General features: G+C 42.5%; 1 long non-coding RNA gene across 1 annotated transcript; it reads right to left on the bottom strand.

Moving 5' to 3' along the window:
• Positions 1-241: 241 nt before the first annotated feature.
• Positions 242-3,147, bottom strand: LOC103370021 (uncharacterized). Its single transcript, XR_520860.1, has 3 exons — positions 1,211-3,147; positions 1,024-1,128; positions 242-433 (listed from the first exon to the last, which is right to left on the bottom strand). It is a non-coding gene; the product is annotated as an uncharacterized LOC103370021 (long non-coding RNA).
• Positions 3,148-8,153: the final 5,006 nt, after the last annotated feature.

An 8,153-nucleotide genomic window follows, 5' to 3' on the forward strand; every position in this document is an offset into this window, starting at 1 on the left:
ATATCTTTCCTTGTTTAGAGCAGCTCGGTTCTTTACATTAAGGTGATATTTAGTCATCATGACGGTTGTGTTGCTAAGACTTTTTTTTTTTTGCATGTCTTATTTAAAAAGCGACCAACAAGATTAGATGAGATAGATTCTGAGGGGAAAATAAAACATGCCGGATCCATAAATACATGCAGCTCAGAACCAGAGAACAGAGGAGCCAGCTGTTGGAGATGCATCCAGCATTTTCCATCTTCTTTGTTTTGTTGAGTGGATCAGATGCTTGGATTAAGTTCTGCTGAACGCGATGGCGAGCCAGACCCAGTGAGAACTTCTTGAGCTGGACGTTTGAAGCAGCGTGGCCAGCTGTCTCCGTCTTCACTGGAAAGACTCTGTTGATGTCACAGGATCTCCAGATGAGGAACGATCTCCACTGCACACATTCATCCTGCCCGGGTAGACAGAAAACACACCAACAACAGAGTGACACAAGGAAGGAAGACCAACCAGAGGAATCTCTCAGAGAGGCATTAAGGACGCTTTCTGTGTTGTGTTGACTCTTGGTTTCCCTGTCCAACAGGACTCTGTTTGATTTTGGGGGTTACTGAATCTTGGCATTGTCCTGTTTTAACAGTTATTGTCAGTTTTGTTAAACTGTAATAAATTGTTGTTCATTTGCAAATAAATCTGTGTCTCTGCTCACTCCTCTAGAACATCGTTCTCCACCTGGCTTTGCATTTGGTCCACATCTAAGCATGTTTTACAGAAACACCACAATCAGATAAAACATGTTCACGGAAAACACTCATCAGCAGCAGATTTACTCTCCAAAGCAGGCAACACATCATGAACAAAAGCTCAGAGGAAAAAGAGTCTGAACACAAGAAACTGCAAATGATCCACAAGTCCTAGACTTCTGTCTCCAGTGAAGGTCCAGTCCTGGAGCAGTGTTCTTAAATCTACACATCATTGTTTTAAACACAGATAAAAGTGTGTAACCCAGCAGTAGGAGTAAATGAACACCAAACCAACACCTGCCTTGTCTTTCTGTGGTTGTCTTCTTGTTGACACACTTGATGAAAACGGCAGCAAGTGTAAACAAACTGACAACAGCAAAGATGCGGAGTCCAGTTATGATCCAACCTGTCAAACAGAACCCTGATCGTCAAGCAAAACACAAAACATACGATCCAATGACAAAGATTAGTGTTAGAATCGATCTTACGTCTTTGTTCTGTGTTTTCTGTGTTTGTGGTGAAGTTTGGTCCACAGACCCCCTGAAGATCCACCAGGAGAGTCTTTTCCTCTGCAGGGTTTCCAGCCACACATCTGTAAGAGGAGTTGAGGTCCTGCTTGGTCACAGTGAGAGGCAGAGATCCAGCAGAGCTGCTCTGGTTCACCACCTCCTGGTCTTTGTACCACCACAGTGTGATCTCTGCAGCGTCGTCCACAGCACACAGCAGGGAGCAGCTGGCAGAGCTCACACTCAGGGTGTGGACAGCAGGGGGCGCTACAGAGCCTGCAGAGGACAAGATGGACACTGAAGGTTAGACAAGAACTAAAACTTCACCTTCTGTTTAGAAACAGGGCTCCGAAAAATAATGTTTTGTAAGTTAATGATTTGTCCACAATGACAACAAGTTTAGAGTCACTCTGAACAANGTTCAACATCTGCAGGATGTGAAGACCAAACTGTCTTTTCCTGGTTTCCATCATTCTAACAGTTCTACTGACTGAGGACGTGTCTGAGTTCTCTCTCCTTCATGTTGTTCTGTTTCATAGAGCTGCAGGACTTCATGTGAAAAATGTGGATAAAACTGTGACTCTGATTTGTCGTGTCTCCTTGTGGTTCAGTTCATGGGAATAAAATGTGAAATGACCAAATCATGTCATCAGCTGATGTTGAGTAACGAGTTGCCTCGTGATGAAGAAACCACGAGTGTGATGCTGAACTCCAGTCAGATAAAATATGAGAAAATCTTCATGATCTGTTGGAAAACTGAAGAAAATTCATGTCAGAGGCTTTTTTATTTTAGAACTCAGGAGTCACAGTGACACATGAGAGGTCAGTTTAAGAAAACAGGAAGGAAATGGCTTTAAATGTCTCCTCACACACTTATCCAGTGTTTACATCAGTCGGAAACTGAACCGAGAGCAGGAAAGTGTTCCTCAACTGGATTAGATTAGATTAGATTAGATTAGATTAGATTAGATTAGATTAGATTAGATTAGATTAGATTAGAAGACAAGAAAATACAATTCAACATCTCAGAAGAGCAAAAGAAGCAGCAGAAGCAGTGCACTATGAGATGGGTAGTTAAAGCTTGAGGGCAGGATGAATGTGCTGAAGATACGTATACACATACAGGAGGAACATGGTTAGTATATGGATAGAACAAGACGCTGGTATCATAAGTATGTTACATAAATAACAATATAAAGATGGATTAATGTAGATATAAAGACAGGATGCCGGTGGTTTAAAGTGGTTTTTTAATGGCGTGTTCAGTTTCCTGATGTGGTTCTAAAAGCTCTTTTCCAGTAAAACGATGTCACGTCACCTTCTGTCTGGATTTCATTTATTCATCTGCTTCCAGGTGTTTTCAAGTCAATGCTTGTCTTTCAGCCTCCATCTGACGCTGCAGTATCTCAGTATTTTACCACCTGGATCACCTCCCACCTGTTCATCCATCATTACCTGCACCACAGCTGCTCTTTTCTTTTCCGTTAACGCCTCTTTGTTCCTCTTTCTGAAGCCTGAACCAGACATTTATCACCTCATTGTCTGCTTTGTCTAACTACCTGTTGTACCTGAACAAAGGATTATAACATTATTTTTCGGAGCCCTGTTTCTTTGGAATTCAAGTTTTTATTTCTTTTTTACAACTTTTAGCTTGAACAGACAGCAATACACATTACACTCTACTTACATTACCCACTCTATTTGGACCCATAACATATTTACAAAGTGCCTGTACCTGTATGGGGAAAAAAAAAAAAATACAAAAAACAAAAAAAAAAAAAAAAACAAAGCACATTCTTTGTATTCACCCTATACGCTTGAGTGATAAGGTTATGATCCAAAAATGTGCCCCGGAGCCCTGTTTCTAAACAGAAGGTGAAGTTTTAGTTCTTGTCTAACCTTCAGTGTCCATCTTGTCCTCTGCAGGCTCTGTAGCGCCCCCTGCTGTCCACAGACTGAGTGTGAGCTCTGACAGCTGCTCCCTGCTGTGTGCTGTGGACGACGCTGCAGAGATCACACTGTGGTGGTACAAAGACCANAAAGAGAAGCTGAAATCCCCCTAATCCACAAAGATCTCTGTTTTTAGGTTTAAACTGAGTCAGACTTCTCAGACAGTGATTCTACTTGATATTTTTAAAACTTGTCTTAATCACCAGTCAGACAAGGAAACATGTCGTCTTCTTCCATATCTGATAAACCTTTTCTAGCCCAAATAGGAAGCTGTTGAGTTCAACTCCAGTCACAGCAGAGGAGCGTTTGTCTTTTCACATGTCTTCATGTGACTAACTGCAGCTTAGGTCTTTAATTATAGAGACAGAATCCCCCAGATGGTGCTCTGAACTCCAAACTTTAAAGCTCTCCACCTTCAAGTAGAGCTGCCAGTGCAGTTTTCTTGTTTTGCCGTAGTGCTTTCAGCTGATGGATGATTTCAGCGTGAAGTTTAGATATTAGTTGAATCTACTGTCGGACTGTAACTGCACCCTTCAGAGGAGGATTTCTTCTTCAGGTTTTTCTCAGAGACACTAACACTCCACTCTGCTCTACTCGCCCAGACTTCCAGGAGCTGCTCGTATCATGCCGTCCACTGGAAGCTTCTGGGAATTCATTTATTATTCATTACTGTACTTTCTAATCTCCTCCATCGTATAAACTCCGCAGAAACACTTAGAGGAAACTTCTGGGAGTTTTAAGAGCTTTGATGAGGCAGAGAAGGGAGTTTCCAACCATCACAAGGCTTCAAACACAGCAGCTGCATTCACTGAGCTGCTGCATTGAACTAACCAACAGAAGATCAGAGGGAAGCACTGTGTCTTCAGACAGCTCCCTGTTGAATAGAGCGTTCATTCGCCTCTTCAGTTTCCATCGTGTGTCCGTGAGCAGCTTAGTGCCAATATTTTCCTTAACGTCTGTGACGCAGCAGGTTCTGCCCACAATAATGCAGGAACCACGTAGGAAGAGTTGGTTCTTCACATGTTTCAGATCCAACCGGCTTCTACATGTCTGCAGTTTGTCAAACACACAATGCAAAGCTCAACAACCATCACCGAATGAGCAGTGGTCAGTCAAACAACCATACGTCACCACAGAGACACCGAGCCCATGAGAGGGGGAAGACTGGCCAGTAACAGCCTGTGAACTCCTCCAGAGTTCAGTGTCCCAGCTGCAAACATCACAGCCTCAGTCTCTGATGGTCATCTCAGGAGACTTTAACCAGACATGGCTCTCTGCCGCTCTCCCCACATTCAGCCAGCATGTGGACTGACTTGGACCTGCTGTGTGCCGACACCAGGATGCGTATTACTGAATTATTGTTATTTTCTTGTGCTTTTTGGATGCTGCTGTGGCGTGTACATTTCTATTCTATTCTATTCTGTAAGGTTAAAACAGTTTGTGTGAGAGTTCTGCTCTGTGGTTTTTCTATAGAACTGAAAGACGTGATGTGACTCATGTCTGCTGCTCTGTAGGTGGAGATGTGGTCGACCAGGAGGCTGAACTGGCCGGATAGCGACAGTATAGCTGTTTTTCTTATCAGCCCTGTGTTCTGCTTTAAACAGAACAGGAAGAAACATGCGGTTTCCTCCATCAACAGACAGAACAGTCATCGAGCTGCAGCAGCAAGAGACAGAAGGTTTGCAGGTGATTAAGTTGCCAGAACAACAGTTCACTGAAAAATCTAGTTTGTGGGTACAAATATATTTGTATGGTTTAACAACCGTCGATACAAAGAGCTGACAGACCTTCTGCACAGTTTCATCAACACCCATGGATCAGGACAACAGAATCATTTGTGATTTATTGTGTTTCATCAGTAGTACTGTTTATCAATGGAAAGACAGAACATAGAGATTTATTTATTTATTGTCTAAACATCTTTTAAATGAACCCCTGTTTAAGTCTGAGGTCAGAACTGCAGATAGTTCTTGGTTTTCAGGGCTCATAACTGGAGCTTCCACTGTTGTGGATCATCAGTAGACTTCTAGACAGAACGCTTGGTCGTCGACCACACGCACCAACATCATGACACACATTCACACAAATGTTCACGTCGTACAACAGTCCATGAAAACAAGCGTCTACATTCACAGAGACCAGAGTTTCCAAAAGCAGATGTGATAAATGAGCTGCTGGCTGTGTCATGTTATTGGTTTTGGTTTTATAGTTTTATTTTGTTTGACTCATTTCTGTCTGTTTTCCTTTTTCATGTCTTGTTATTTCCTGTTTGTGTTTCCTGTGTTGGTCTACATCCAGAGTTCTGCACTGCAAAGTGAGATCAGTGGGTTAGCGAGGTATGCTGATCTTAAAGCCAGTTTTCAATGTCATGAAGGTGGCTCAGTTTCAGATTTAAATCGGCTGAAAGAACGTCTTTAACCAGATCATCTTCTGACTATTATGGTGAATTGTCTGCACTCATACAGCGTTTTTATACAAAGTGCTTTGCAATGTGTTTCTCATTCACCCATTCACACATACATTCATTTTTACTGTCTAAAGTGAGTGTACCAGAATATAATCCATATTTTAACAACATACAATATTGCAAATGTCAAAAAGTGCACAAGCCCTAATCCTGTTCTAACAGCATAACAAGAATCCAGCAACATTCTGGTTCCAGTGTCAAAACAATTCCAGCAGCAAACAGATGAATTCAAACTATGATTGGTGCAGTTTCTTAAATTGAGAACTTTAGCAATTTGTCTTTCTCTTCAAATAAGAAAAACAATCTTGTTCCTCTGCTGGGATTTCATGTGAACCATGTGAACCACCACATTGCTGCTTGTTACCAGTAATTCTGGCTCAATTTTAGCTGTAAAATCTTATTAAGAAAAAGTTTGATATATTTTCTTAAAATTAGACAAATTTTCTGAAGCAAAAACTTGCTTGTAAAGATTGTTTTACTTTTTAGACAAAAAATAAGAACAATTTCCCAGAAACAAGACTTTTTTTACTTTCTTTAAAATCCTTTTTTGCAGTGTAGTCTTTGCCAGTTGTTCCTGTTCAGTCCTGTTTGCAACCCTACTTTGCTGGATTACCTGCCTGTTCACCTGGATGTTTCTCCTCGTGTTCCTCAGCTCTGGCTAGTAGACCCTGTTTACCTGCTGCCTCGTGGATTCTGGGTCTCATCTGGTGACCATGTTTAAGCCTCTTTTTTTTTTATTAGTTGGACTTTTTGACTTGATGTTTGGTTTTCTCTTGTTGGACCCTGTTCACCTGGATATTCCAGCCCTCTTTTGCTGCCAAGCAGTAAGATTGGATCATAGTTTTATTTTTATAACTGACCTACTGTGTGTCTGCACTTTGGTCTTTTCCTGATCAACCACTGATGGTACAAACTATGAACCAAAACATGGACCTCTCAGGGAGGGGGACAATGGTGGAGGATTTCAGGCAGGAAGAGACAGCGACCTGACTTAGGGACTGGTCGAAGATGGTGGTGAAGACCCCAGCCAGCTGATCTGCATAGTCTCAACACCTGTTCTGAGATGCCGTCAGGACTCGAGGCCTTCCTTGGGTTCACCGCCTTCAGCACCTGCCTCACCTGCTGCTCCTCCAGTGTCACGTCTGCTGTGGGCTGGTGGGTGTAGGACATCCGTCTCTGGTGGCTGCACCTCAAAGAAGAAGTTGTTGAGCTCCTCCGTTAGTGAGGCACTCCCGTGGTCCGTTGACAGGCTGCTGGGTCTATAGTTGGTGATGTGTTGGATGCCTTGCCACACCTGCCTGGAATCGTTGCTCCAGAAGCAGTCCTCGATCCTCCTTCTCTACGCAGCCTTGACCTCTGATGCCTTTCTTCAGGTTGGCTCTGGCAGTGCTATACAACGCCCCATTACCAGACCTGAAGACGCTGTTCCTCTCTCAAAGCAGGTTCCGTACCTCTTTGGTCATCCTTGGCTTGGTGTTGGGATGAACCCGGATGTGCTTGTCCACGGTGACAAGGTCTGTGCAGAATCTGATGTATCCCAGGACAGCTGTTGTGTACTGCTCTAGGTCGTGGAGCTCTGACTCCATTCAGTCCTTCAGTCCTCACCGCTGTCTTCTCAGCAGTTCAGGAGGAAGCTTCAGCCAGGCAGCATCACAGGAATGGGCTGAGCAGAACTACTGACAGATCAGTTCAGAACCACGTTGTGACATTAACAATGACTCAGCATGTCTCCTGGTTCACATTAACAATGACTCAGCATGTGTCCTGGTTCACTTTAACTCTCTTTGCCATGAGTCAGGACGACTGACGCATGCTTTGTTCGGTCATGCGTTTCATTTACGTTGCATTGTTAAAGTTGTGCTAACCTAGCTTAAGCTACTCTCTGTCTGTTTATGTTAGCAGTAGCATCGCTGTAGTTATGCCAACCTAGCATAGCGTTGGCTAACAGCTTAAAGCCAGTAAGTGACTCTCTGAGGGCTTTTTTGAGTGCTCTTCTCATGTGCATCATATGTGATCTAATTTAATATTTTTATTTATATTATTATTTCTATGAAGTGGGCTTTATATTTAACGCTTGTGTAGCTCTCTGATTATGACGTCTCTGCTGTGAAGGGCTCTGAGGTGCGTTCCCTGTATGACAGGTTTTATACAAATAAAGGTTCTTATTATTAAATATTATTATTATAGTACATGAGAGCTGATCGGTGTACAGACTCACACAGTGGGGTCTTGTTTTTTTGTTGTTTTTTTAATGTGTTTACTTGGATTAGAAACAGCATCAAGGTCAGTTTGAAGTTTGAAGGCAGAGAAAATATAATCTAGCATTGATCCTTCACTCTCCACAGCAGCTCCTTTCACGGATGCTCCTGCATTAATTATATTATTATGTGAACCAAGTGGATCTTAATTAGATGTAAACAGGAAGTGAATTCACTAAACGTGAGGAGGGTCCACAAGAAGCCGGAATAAAGACGTTTCTATCTGTAATTCAAAATATTTACATGATAA

This window comes from Stegastes partitus, unplaced genomic scaffold (assembly GCF_000690725.1).
Source record: "Stegastes partitus isolate 25-593 unplaced genomic scaffold, Stegastes_partitus-1.0.2 Scaffold1360, whole genome shotgun sequence".
Taxonomy (NCBI): Eukaryota; Metazoa; Chordata; class Actinopteri; family Pomacentridae; genus Stegastes; species Stegastes partitus.